Genomic DNA, 14,359 nt, shown 5'->3' with positions numbered 1-14,359 from the left:
ATACATACACTTTTTTTGATCATATTTCCTATTCCGCTATTCAATAAAAACCTTTGAGGATCAATTGAATTGCGGGATAGTCTGTGTCGGTACGTGTGAGAGAGATCCACCTTTCCAAGTTGTTGGGGTTCATCTCATACTTCTGAAGGTTTGAGGGTGCTGCCTGTTCCATACTCCCCCTACTCCTCATCTAGCCTTTTAGGGGTACAAACAATAGTAATTGGGGCCTAGTGTGGTTGTGTACGTGTGATATACATACACTTTTTTTGGATCATATTTTCTATTCCGCTATTCAATAAAAACCTTTCTAGGGCAAGATCTTAAATTACAGAAATATGAGGAGACCGTCAAATAAGGGCCGTGGCCTGGGTCGTGGTGCTGCTGGTAGAGCTCCTGTTGCAAGGAGAGGACATGGTCGATCTGTGCCAGCTACACGCACAAGTGAAACACCTTCCTCAAGTGTGAGTAGGCGACAGAACCTGCATCAGTATTTGGTAGGGCATCAAACGCCCCTAGAAGTGATGAGGCCAGAACAAGTTGAGGCGATAGTAGATTGGTTTGCTGCTGACAGTGCCTCCAGTTCCTTCACATTGTCTCCCACCCAGTCTACTGCAGAAAGGTCAGAGTTGGCACCTGCAGCCAATGTCCAACCGTCTTTCACCTCACCCCCTTGCAAATCAGGCCAGCAGTCTGAGCCCCAAGCCATACAGCAGTCTCTTATTCTTTTTGAGGACTCTGTCAGCAGGGTTTCCCAGGGCCATCCACCTAGCCCTGCCCCAGAAGTGGAAGAGATTGAGTGCAGCGATGCCCAACCACTTATTTCTCAAGATGAGTACATGCAAGGATCATCGCAGCACGTCTCCGATGATGACGAAACGCAGGTGCCAACTGCTGCGGCGTTCAGCATTGTGGAGACCGACAAGGAGGGCAGGGGTGAAGACTGGGTGGAAGATGATGTGGAGGACGATGAGGTCCTCGACCCCACATGGAATGAACGTCATGCAGGTGAACTGAGTAGTTTGGAGGAAGAGGCGGTGGTCGCACAGAGCCACCAGCACAGCAGAAGAGGGAGCAGGGTGCAGAAGCGGAGCGGCCGTGCCCTAGACACTACGCCCGCTACTGCCCAACGCAGCAAGGGAACGAGCGCACCAAAGTCAGCTCAAAGGAGTTCTCTAGCGTGGAAGTTCTTTAGAAAATGTGCTGATGACAGGACACGAGTGGTTTGCACCCTGTGCAATCAGAGCTTGAAGCGAGGCATGAACCTTCTCAACCTGAGCACAACCTGCATGATCAGGCATCTAAGTGCAAAGCACGAGCTGCAGTGGAGTACACACCTTCAAAACCAAGAAACGTCTCTGGCTCATCCTGCTTCCTCTTCTGCTGCAGTCTCGGCCGCTCCAGCCACATCTGTAGTGATACCGGCACCTGCCACCCCGCAAACAGACGATCTGTCAGCAACACCACCACCTGGGTCACCAACAACCATCTCCACAATGTCCCGTGGAAGCGTTCAGCTTTCCATCTCCCAAACACTTGAGAGGAAGAGGAAGTACCCCCCTACCCACCCGCGATCCCTGGCCCTGAATGCCAGCATTTCAAAATTATTGGCCTTTGAAATGCTGTCATTCCGTCTGGTGGAGACGCACAGTTTTAAAAACCTTATGTCGGTGGCTGTCCCACAGTACGTCGTGCCCAGCCGCCACTACTTTTCCAGGCAAGCCATCCCTTCCCTGCACAACCAAGTGGGGGAAAAAATCAGGTGTGCACTGCGCAACGCCATCTGTGCCAAGGTCCACCTAACTACGGATACGTGGACCAGTAAGCACGGTCAGGGGCGTTATATCTCCCTAACGGCACACTGGGTAAATGCAGTGGCGGATGGGCCTGAGGCGGATAGCAATTTGGCGCATGTCCTTCCACCACCGAGGATTGCAGGGCGCTTCAGTTTGCCTCCTGTTCCTAACTCCTCCTACTCCGCTTCCTCATCCTCTACCGCCTCCTCATCCGGACAGCGTAACACCTTCACCACCAACTTCAGCACGGCCAGGGGTAAACGACAGCAGGCAGTTTTACAACTTGCCTGTTTGGGGGACAAACCACACACCGCGCAGGAGTTGTGGAGGAGCATGGAACAGCAGACAAATGAGTGGTTGCTGCCAGCGAGCCTCAAGCCCGGCCTGGTGGTGTGCGATAACGGGCGAAATCTCATAGCAGCTCTGGGCCTAGCCGGTTTGACGCACATCCCTTGCCTGGCGCATGTGCTGAATTTGGTGGTGCAGAGGTTCCTTAAAAACTACCCCGATATGTCAGAGCTGCTGCAGAAAGTGCGGGCCGTTTGTGCGCACTTTCGGCGTTCTCACCCTGCTGCTGCTCGCCTGGCAGCGCTGCAGCGTAACTTCGGCCTTCCCGCTCACCGCCTCATATGTGACGTGCCCACAAGGTGGAACTCCACCTTGCACATGCTGGAAAGACTGTGCGAGCAGCAGCAGGCCATAGTGGAGTTTCAGCTGCAGCACGCACGCGTGAGTCGCTCTGCGGAACAGCACCACTTCACCACCAATAACTGGGCCTCCATGCGAGACCTGTGTGCCTTGTTGCGCTGTTTTGAGTACTCCACCAATATGGCCAGTGGCAATGACGCCGTTCTCAGCTTAACTATCCCACTTCTATGCCTCCTTGAAAAAACAATTCGGGCGATGATGGAAGAGGATGTGGCACAGGATGAGGAGGAGGAGGAGGATGAAGAGGTAACATTTCCAAGGCTTTCAGGGCAGTCATTCGCAAGGGGCTCCGAGGGTGGGTTCCTGCACACGCAAACGCCAGGGACGCAATTGTCCAGCAGGGGCACAGTTCTGGAGGATGAGGAGGATGAGGAGGAGGAGGAGCTGGAGGAGGAGATGGAACCATGTTCACAGCAGGGTGGCACCCAGGCCAGCTCATGGCCATCACTGGTGCGTGGCTGGGGGGATACAGAGGACACGGACCATACACCTCCCACAGAGGACAGCCTTTCGTTGCCTCTGGGCAGCCTGGCACACATGAGCGATTACATGCTGCAGTGTCTCCACAACGACCGCCGAGTTGCCCACATTCTAACTTGTGCTGATTACTGGGTGGCCACGCTGCTGGATCCCCGTTACAAGGACAACGTACCGTCCTTAATTCACTCACTGGAGCGCGATCGCAAGATGCGCGAGTACAAGCGCATGCTGGTAGACGCCATGCTGCTGGCATTCCCATCTGACAGCGGGGCCACAGTGGAAGCACAAGGCAGAGGAGGAGGAGGAGGAGGTCGCCAACGCAACCAGGGCACCGCCAGCACCTCAGAAGGCAGGGTTAGCATGGCCGAAATGTGGAAAAGCTTTGTCAGCACGCCACAACAAACAGCAGCACCAGCAGCTCAGATGGAACGTCTTAGCAGGAGGCAGCATTTTACCAACATGGTGGAGCAGTATGTGTGCACACGCCTACATGTAGTGAATGACGGGTCTGCCCCCTTCAACTTCTGGGTCTCCAAATTGGGCACATGGCCTGAGCTTGCCCTTTACGCCTTGGAGGTGCTGGCGTGCCCTGCAGCCAGTGTATTATCTGAACGGGTATTTAGCACGGCTGGGGGCGTTATAACAGACAAGCGCAGCCGCCTGTCCAGAGACAATGTGGACAAGCTCACGTTCATTAAAATGAACCAGGCATGGATCCCACGGGACTTTTCCGTACCTTATGCAGAATAGCAATGGATACCGACCTTACCCACCCATTGTTCCATTTTTGCTCTTTCTCACTCTTTTGGGGTGTACCCTCATTTAAAATTTGTGAAAAGAAGCAGTGTTGGCTACCTCGTCCTCCTCCTCAGGGCCAGATTAATGTAGGGGCTATTGGAGCTGCAGCTCCAGGCCCCTACCTTTTATATAGGCCCCGGGTTGGCCATATTCACTGTTACCGCTCTTCTGTCACTTGTAAACACAGAAGTCTGGCTTCTATGCTCGCTTCCCCAGGCAGCACCCTCAGAACCTCCCCACACAGCGTGAAGGCCGGACAAGGAGGGACAGTTGGCGATGCATGGATGTGTTTATGGGCTTCAGAGACAGCATCCCATGTTGAATTAGGCATGCATGGCTGCACCCTTCCTCCTCTGGGTGCATGGCAAGGCACGGCCCTAAGGCCCTTCAAAATCCTCAGCACCAAGCCCATGATGCTGTTAATCCGGCCCTGGTCCTCCTCCACCGCCGCTTCCACCTACACCGCCCATAGGTGTGCGCAGCCTATTGCATTAAGGTGTGCACCCCAAAGTTGAAATACACATGCATGTGTTTGCCAGCAGGGAGAGTAATGTATCGGGGCCATGTACCTGTAGGCAAGGAGAAATAGAGCAGAGCAGGTCCCAGGGAGATCTTTCCCATCTCCTCACTGGCAATGCTATGTGCCCTAGGTGATTAGGGTGTGCCCAGGCACACCCAGCACACCCTGTGCGCACGCCTATGTCACCGCCACATCCACCACCACCTCAACCTCCCTCCTACTCCATATGGGCCTCGTCCTTCAGAGATGAAGAAGAACATTGTTTTATTTTTCTGTTTTTTTTTGTTGTTTTAAGTTATTTCCCTATCCACATTTGTTTGCAGAGCACTTGCCATGCTCTTAATTACGTTTTGCTGCCATTTGCAGCACTCTAGCCCTTTCCTTTGGTGTTTTAGAGCCATTTTAGTGCCTTAAAGTTCGGGTCCCCATTGACTTCAATGGGGTTCGGTGTCCGGGAAAAGTTCGGTAAAAGTCCGGGACACGGACCCGGACTTTTTTTTAAAGTTCGGCCGAACCCGTCGAACACGGACATCTAGGTGTCCGCTCAACCCTACTAACCAGCAAACACTACAACTGTGCTTAGGTGAGAAATTTTACTAAAATGACCTTAACCTAAGTTGTCTGAATTCCTGCAGGTTTAACTCTTAAAGCATCCTTTTTAATACAGGTATCCCATGCCGGGACAAGATCATCCAGCGCCCAGGGCAAGATGCCATATGGCGCCCCCTTCCCCCATTCATGATGTGCAATTTTAGAGAGTCCTACACTCAGTAAACCATTGCGCCCAGGGCAATCCCCCTCCTGCCCACCCCTTGTCCCGGCCCTGCAGGTATCTTTCATATGTCAACCCCTTCCTCATCCTATTACATTTATCTGTACCCACTCTTCTGCAGTCTTTGCTATACAGCCCACTGAGTGCCACACAGAGTAACCACAGAGACATGGGATCCTATATAGCAGGATCGCATAGCCTCTGTGCTTTCTTCAGGGAGAATGACAGATGGCTGTGTTTACATCAACTGTCTGTCTTTCTCCCTCTGCAGCGGGAGATCATGAGTGACTGTCGGCCATCAGAGCTGCCGGTCACTCGCGCTAGCTCCCCAGGGAACGAGCGGGGCCGGGAGCGTGCCGCCGCGGCGTGCGCTCACCCCCCCACATGTGGCTGAGCGAGTGACGTACCCCTACGTCAATTTGCCCAGCAACGGCTGCCTGCCGCAGTATATCTGCGGTGGGTGGTCGTTATGTGGTTAAGCTGGATACACACTATACAACTTTTGTTGTTAGATTTCCTTTGAATTTACCCTCAACTATGTAGTGCAAGGGCCTGCCTGATTGCATTCTAATTAAAAGTGTTGAGATTTGACCTCATATTATATGGTTTTGGTAAATCTAAAGGAAAAAATCTAAAGACAATTGTATAGTGTGTATGGCCCATAAGTCTGCACATGTTTTTTCACTTTATAGATGTATTTCAGACTTGACTCTGGCTTTGGCCTTCCAGAGCAGAGTGTGTTTTCAGGAGGGTTATAAATGTTGTTGATTCAAGGCTCACAGGGCTGGAAAAATACTGCTTATGCCATGCACACATAAGTGTTTACAGGTGTATTTGTAGCAGAACATTTACAGCAGTATAAAAATGCACAAAAAGTGCATTCTAATAGGAACTTATGAGCATAATTTACTCCCATATGTGAAAATGAGAAGACAAGCACCTCTCAGGTGAGCAATCCTGGTGCTGTGGGTGCTGGCCTCGGTTCGCCACCGCTGCAACATTAGAAATAAAGGCGAAATCGGCCGCACACCACCAGCTGCTAGGAAGATGAATCCTTTATTTACATACGTCAAAGGTATGCAGGATACAGAGATAGACGCATTTCACACTTTCAAAGTGCTTGTGCACTACCTAGCAGTGCACATTCAAAGTGCTTGTGCACTACCTAACAGTGCACATTCAAAGGGCTTGTGCACTACCTAACAGTGCACATTCAAAGTGCTTGTGCACTACCTAGTAGTGCACAATCAGAGTACTTGCACACTACCTAGTAGTGCACAAGCACTTTGAAAGTGTGAAACGCATCTATCTCTGTATCCTGTGTACCTTTGAGGTATGTTAATAAAGGATTCATCTTCCTAGCAGCTGGTGGTGTGCGGCCGATTTCTCCCTTATTTCTCCCATACGTGCGTAAATGCATATGAATACCTATAAACACACACAATGCGAGCATATGAGTGTAAATGTTTTTCAATGGCTAGAATAAATTCATATTCTGGCCAGTAGAATGCACTTACACTCAATGCTATAAGTGCATAAACGCACATACTTCGAGGCATTTTTTCTGCCAAGTTCTAGCAGAAACAATCAAGCATATTTTTAATATAAATTCATATGCCCCTGTGCATGAAGCCTCATATTTTCCTAATCCTCTATATTGACAAGTAGACATATTCGTGACTTTCCCTGTGCCTTCTGATTAAAGGCAGGACACAACAGATGCTTGTTATGAAAGATAATATGTAACAGTTCAAAAGTGTAATTGCAAATAAGGTTGGTGTGATTAAATTGGCAGCTGAATAACATGTGTCCATCCTTTCTGTTTATAACACAATTAGATGTGCTATATTAGCAGAAGAAAGAAGATCCTTTATTTTAAGTTTATTTGGTATCAGGTTGCCAAATGCTGTAGGCTATATGATCTCTGATGACATTAGCCAACTATTAAAGTACACATCCAAGAAAAATGGAAATTCACCACCTCCACAGAACACTGGAAAATAACAATGTAACTTCTGTTATAAAGAGACGCTTCCATCTATTCCTCAGCACTAGGATTTTTCAGTCAGTGGACTTGTCAATGAAAACGTTAGTGTCTTTGTAAAGAAAATCTGCTATCTGCAGATAGCACCCCGTCTCTACAAGAATATATTCCAAAAACATCTGCAATTTTTAGTTATCCTGGAAATCTGCTTTAATTGTTAATTTATAGGTCAAGCCACTCTGATGGGACATAAGCTGGAGTCACATTTTCAGGTCTATAATCTACAGAGATTTAAGATCAACAGCGTATATTGCCATGCTTTTTAAACCACTTCTGGACCGGAAGATTTTCCCCCTTAATGACCAGGCCATTCGGCACTGCGTTACTTTAACCACTTAAGCCCCGGAGGATTTGGCTGCTAAACGACCAGAGGGTATTTTGCGATTTGGCACTGCGTGACTTTAACGGACAATTGCGCGGTCGTGCGACGCTGTACCTAAACGAATTTGGCGTCCTTTTTTTCCCACAAACAGAGCTTTCTTTTGGCGGTATTTGATCACCTGTGCGATTTTTTGATCACGCGCTATAAACAAAAAAAGAGCGTAAATTTTGCAAAAATAGCAATATTTTTCCCTTTTTTTTATATGAAATTCCCCCCAAAAAAAATGTAAAAATCAAAATTTTTTAATATTTTCGGCCAATTTGTTTTATGCTACCTATGTTTGGTAAAAAAAATCGCAAAAAGCGTATTTTGATTGGTTTGCGCAAAAGTTATTGCGTTTACTAACAAAGGGAAAGTTTTTTGTCATTTTTGTTGTATTTTTTTTAACGCGTAATGGCGGCAATCTGCGATTTTTTTTGCGGTACTGCGACATTGCGGCGGACAGATCGGACCCTTGACTGACATTTTTGACACTTTTGGGGTTACCAGTGACATTTCTACAGTAATCAGTGCTATATATATGCACTGTTACTGTAAAAATACACTGGTAGTGAAGGGGTTAACTTTATTTGAGAGGGAGGGGCTGTGTGTGTCCCTAGGGGCGTGATTCTAACTGTGATTGGCTGTGGCTTCAACTGTATGCAGAGTGATCAATGGATCTACATAGTAGATCCATGTGATCATCTCTCATACAGAGAGGAGAATGACAGGCAGCTTGTTTACACAAGCTGCCTGACTTTCTCCCTCTCCCCCGCCGATCGTAGAGTGGCCGGCGGCGATCGGGTCCGCCGGTCACACGCGCGGGGGGGTCCGTGACCACGCGGGAGCGCGCCTCCGGCGGCGCGCGCTCGCTCCCTAAACCCTCACAGGCGAGCGACGTAGACCTACGTCACTTTGCCTGTGAGGGGCTGACCGCCGCCGTAGATAGTCGTGCGGCGGTCGGCAAGTGGTTAATGGACAATTGAGCAGTCGTGCTATACTGAAATAAAATTGATGTGCTTTTTTTCCCACAAATAGAGCTTTCTTTTGGTAGTATTTGATCACCTATGTGATACAGATACATATTATTCACTTTCTGTTATATAACATTCCCAAATAAAAAAACATGTAAAAATCTCATTTTTTTTTTATCACTTTAGGCAAATTTGTATTCTACTACATTTTTGGTAAAAAAAATCCCAATAAGCATATTTTGATTGGTTTGCGCAAAAGTTATCATGTCTACAAACTAGAGGAAAGATTGATGTAAATTTTATTTATTTTACTGCTAATGGCGGCAATCAGCGATTTTTAGCAGGACTGCGACATTGCAGCAAACAGATTGGACCCCTACCTGACATTTTTGGGGGGACCAGTGACATTACTACAGTAATCAGTGCTAAGAATATGCACTGTTACTGTAATATTGACACTGGCAGGGAAGTGGTTAACCCAGGGGTGATCAAAGGGTTAAATGTATGCCTAGGGGGTGTTTTCTAACTGTGATGGGGATGGGCTTGTGAAATCAATACAGAGACCTGTGTTCTCTGTGTTCTCTGGAATCTGTATTGATTCCAGAGAGAACAACAGTTGTCTTTGTTTACAACAGCAGACCGCCGTTCTCTCTTCACAGGGAGCAATCGCAGATGCCCAGCAGGCAATCGCGGCTGCCGGCCCTGTGAATCAGCTTCCCCACTGGTGAATAGGGGTGCGTGCCCCCAGGATCGCTCCCATGGATCGCCATACAGGTACGGCTGTTTGCGCAGCCAAGCCAGCCTGCCACAGTATATTTGCGGTGGGTGGGTGGTTGGCAAGCAGTTAAGCCTGTACAATTGGGAAGCCTATAAACAGAATGTGGATCTAACATATGTGTAAAATTGTCTGTGTGCAGGTCTGTCACAGAGAATTACAACTAATGAGATTTTGTTTGTATCACCTGTCACCAACGGGTCTGAATATCTTTTGTGGAATACATGCTGTAAAATGAGTTTCTCTTTCCTATGAAGAAAAAGAAATGATTAGAAATTGGTTGTAGAAATGTTATCGTTCCATTAGAAGTTTATAAGTGTTCACTATCTCTTTGCACCAAATCTCTAGAGTCCTAATTTTTGTAAGTAACACTAAGATCTTTAACCTTGTAGTGAAACTAGATCAAAAATATCCACTAGGGCAGGAACTTGCCTAAAAGAATGACATCTCTTTGTAAAGTGCATCAGAATACATTGGACACTAAAAATAATAATACTTTAACAACTTCATGCCAAATTTCTATATCAACCTAATGGCGCTTTTCCACTGTATGGTACGGCTCGGTATGGCTCGCTTTGGCGCTTTTCCACTGCATGGTACCGCATGGTACATGTTTGAACGGTTCGGTACGGTTTGGTAGAGTGCCGCTTTTCCACTACATGGTACGGCTCGGTACAGCTCGCTTAAACAGTACCATCTCGTTTGGGGCTCAAAACGGGCTGTACCTATACCATATCCCACAATCCTTCACATGCAGCCTTTATTGTTTGTCACTACTAGCCATTGATTTGTCAGAGAGTCATTGTAATCCCACCCACTTACTACTTTAGTGGAAAAGCAAACCGAGCCGAGTAGAGCCTATACAGTACTGAAACGTGCCGACTCGTACCACGCAGTGGAAAAGCAAACTGAGCCGAGCTGGGCCAAGCAGTGCCGAGTGGAGCCGAGCCGGTTCTCGCAGTGGAAAAGCGCAATTACTAAACCAAGGTTCCATTCAACCTTAAAGCGGAGTTCCACCCAAAAGTGGAACTTCCGCTTTAGGTATTCTAACCCCCTGACATGCCACATTTGGCATGTCATTTTTTGGGGGGGTAGCGGGTACCTAGTTTTGACAGGTACCCGCTCCCACTTCCACTCGGAGCGCCACGGTGCCCTGAACGGAAGTTCTCCTCTCCCCCTCCCTCCCTGCAATCTTCTGGGACACGTCAGAGGTCCCAGAAGATTGCCGGCCAATCAAGACGCGCAGCGTGACTCGCGCATGCGCAGTGGGTACCCGGCTGTGAAGCCGCAAACTGTCACAGCCGGGTGCCCACAGCAGTGATGCCGGCGCCGAGGGAGAGGATCGAGGCTTCGGGCGGCCGCATCGCTGGACCGTTGGACAGGTGAGTGAAATGGCTGGAACTCCGCTTTAAGGTTCCTCCGGAGGTTACAATGGGTTCCTTGAGCAGTGAACAGTAGTGAATTGATCCCCCACCTACACTGAGCACCAGTGCAGGAGGGTAATTTTCCATTGACTATCAGTGTCACATCTAATTTACCACTAATGATAGTGGTACATTTTGCCATATACCGAATGCGGGAGTTAAAAAGAGATCTTACCTAGTTTTTAAAGCGGAGTTCCACTAATTTTTGTGTTTATTAAAAATCAGCAGCTACAAAAAGTGTAATAGAACAGGGGAAACCTATAAAAAAAAGAGGTTAGACAGTAAGGGGGAATCTGGTATGGACCCGTGATCAGACAGAGAAAAACTGCAGTGCGACCATCCCTTCTTCCCTTAAGGTAAGCTGGGAAACCCCACTGATATGAAATGTAAGATGTGCTCTGTCAGTGGTTTCAGAAGTCTTCGTCTTGTCAGGGTTTCTAATGACAAATCAGCATATATCTGTAAATTTACTCCATCAAGGAGAATCTCCCCAGAGTGCAGCGCTTTTTCCATCATTATCGATTTCTCCTCTACGTAGTGGAACCTCACTATCACATCGATTTTTAGTATTTCTGAGGTCTCATTTCCTAGCATTGGATTAAAAAGCCTGCGCGTTACTGTCGGAAGCTCTTCATCTTTATACTTCTCTGGCAAGCTTTGTATGCGCAGATTTTTATGCTGGCTTTGGTTCTCATGATCCTCAATTTTGTATGTCAGGGGTCTATTATGTCTCTGCAGGGACTTCATCTGCTCATTTAAATACTCCAGCCTCTGGTCAGGCGCATCTAACTTTTCCTCCATCTTCTCCACTCGACTGAGAACATGTTCGATATCCGTGCGACCTGACGCAATATTGGTTTTCAGAGATATTTCTATTTTGGCGAGCATCTCCGCCAGGGTTTCTTTATTTAAAGGGAAAATCAGACCCTAATTCCTCTTCTGCAAATAAAAATTTGCAAATGCTTGCTTGATCTTAAAGTAATTCTAATCCTTTAATTTTAATATTTTTTTTTAAAATAACAAACTTTACTATACTTACCTACTATGTGCAATGCATTTGCACATAGTAGTCCTAATGCTCCTCTTCTTGTGTCTCATGACGCCACTTTAATTTTCAGTATGGATACAAACTGTGCAAGTGGGGCCTCACGATCCTGACTTAGAGACACTATCCAACTGCCCAAATATTTTTTCTTTACAGACAGACAGCAAAAACATACAATCTTTGATCACCAAAGCATAGCTTTTAATGTCTAACTGGGTTTTTGGGGTAACACATTAGTGGATTGCTACTTTGTACAAGATTAGTTGGTCAAAGCAGTTTGGAGGTTAGCACACTCTGCTGGAAGCCACAGATAAAAGGGCATTGGCACTGGCACAATTGGATTTATCCATTATGTAATTTCTTTTTTTTTTGATGGCAGCATCAAAACTCATTCATAAATACAATTAATGAGCAATTATTTACCAGTGCTAGGTTACTGTGAATAATTTAGAATAATAAAGAATGCTCTAGTATCATTTACAAGATGTGTCCTAGCAAAGGGCTTTGACAAAAGAAACTTGAGCAGGAAATTCTATACACCATTTAAAAGAAATACATTATAGAAACCATCACCCTTTACCACATGCGTGAACTCAGTTACAGTACAAATACCACATAAAAATTAAAATATGTAACATTTTAATTCTTGCTTAATAGGTCAATAAAAGGACACAGCAAATCCATTGAACTGCCAGTGAAGTGGGTTTTAAAGCCGAACTCCAAGCATACATAAAAAGGCACAATTTAATTCAAATCTGTATTCAATACATTATTGAATGAATTCTGACTGATTTCGAAAAGGAGGAGCAGCACAAAAAGCCAAGCAGTTGTGCTGCAGTACTCTTGTGTTAACAAGGAGCATTGTGGTAGGAGGAAAGCAAAGTGACAGAGGGATACACTCACCAGTCTGCTGCTTTTCCTCTCACTGTCCAGTCACAGGCTAAGGAAGGTGACAAGACCTAAAGTTTCACCCAAAGCTGAAGTGTAGGAAAAAAAACTTTATTGAAGAAATAGCTATGTACCAATATAGTACCACTAATGATGTGAGCCCAGCTGGAGGCTGCTGCTTTCTTCTTGGAAAATGTTACTTACATCCAGCCACTGACTGTGATGTCACTGCTGAAGTTCCAGTGGTGAAGCTTACAGCTGGGGCAGAGACAATCTTTTCAAAGAATGCAAGGCGTTCTATGATTGGACAAGGTTATAAACATTCTGATCTCCCATTGATGTACCTGAAGTTGTCAGGTTATGTAGGGAAGTTATGAGAAGGTCAGATGAATTGGGAAAGCACAGAGACACTTCCAGAAGAGGAAATGGTTATGACGTTCAAGGAAGGGGGTCTTCACTAGGCAACTGAAGGGGGGTCTTCACTAGGCTAACTGAATCTTCCTGAAGAAGTCAAATTTCTAGCAATTCAAAAAACCCATTGTAAGAACATTTTTAACAATCCTGTAAGTTATTAAGTTGGTTGTGATAAACTCAACCTGGGCAGGGGCTCTTGGAGGGGACTAGGGGTTAGTCTTCTACCCACTGATTATGGTCCATGGAGGAGACCGGGGATTTTTTCTGCTTCTCTTGGTCAGAACATGGAAAAGAGCTCAGTTCAGCCTTTGATCCCATGGAGAGAGCAAGTCATTCAACAACATATAGAATGCTGAGATGGAGGCTTGGATTAATTCACTGAATAAAGACAATAAAGCTTCCCTTCTGGAAGGAATGGAACGATGTAATATTAATCTTGTAATATTAATCTTGATTAAAGGTCAAAGGAAATATGGTGGCCCTCCTGCAGACTGTGTTGAAAAAACTCCTCAACTTGGGACAGAAATAGTTATCAACAAGCTCCCTCAAGAAATCTATAAAGATAAATTAATTTCACTTTTTTCAGACTGTTGAAACATTGCATGAGTTTTGTCTCATAGACTATTGTAGACTGGTGTGGGACTGCCTGCGGTGGGATGGGATCCCTGATCAATCAAAGCATTGTCTAGGTGACTAGTTGTTAATAAGCTTACTGATTAATCGGAATACTGTTTATATTTATGTTGGCTGTTAGTTGTGCTACTGATATTAATGTTTACTGTTTATATTACAGCTAATATCCCCAAGAGGGGAATGTCCTCATGGGAGGTATAAAGTATGTGTCTGGGTTTTAATAAAGAGTCATTCCTTGTGGTTTTACCTCAACATCTTTTCTGTGTACGATGCTTGGGGGACAAAAGGGCTGGTATTAGCAGAGCCATGGGCAGCTGCATGTGCGTCACAGTAAGTGGATTGAGACACGCTTGGGACATACAGTACATAGACCTTTACGCGGGCTAAAAAAAAAAAATATATATATATATATATATATATATATATATATATGTAAATCAATATAAACGAGGCAAATGTAATGGACCACTTGGTCTCTTTTCTGCCATCACTCATCTATGTTTCTATGTTTTTTGTTCACTGTGTCCTTTAACATATATTCATGTAAATTTTTAGTGCTTTAAAATTCTGTAGATGAAATAGAGTATAGAAAAACTGCTTTTGACACAATTTGTGTCTAATTAGTTACTTATCATTCCATAAAGAAACTTTCTTGAATAATAACTATTCAGTTAATTAAGACCCTAATTTCAGATACATTTGTTTCAGGACAGCTACATTTGTGCTCATT

Source organism: Pelophylax lessonae, assembly GCF_965119305.1.
Source record: "Pelophylax lessonae genome assembly, chromosome: 3".
In the NCBI taxonomy this organism is placed as follows: Eukaryota; Metazoa; Chordata; class Amphibia; order Anura; family Ranidae; genus Pelophylax; species Pelophylax lessonae.
This window is presented reverse-complemented; position numbering follows the sequence as displayed.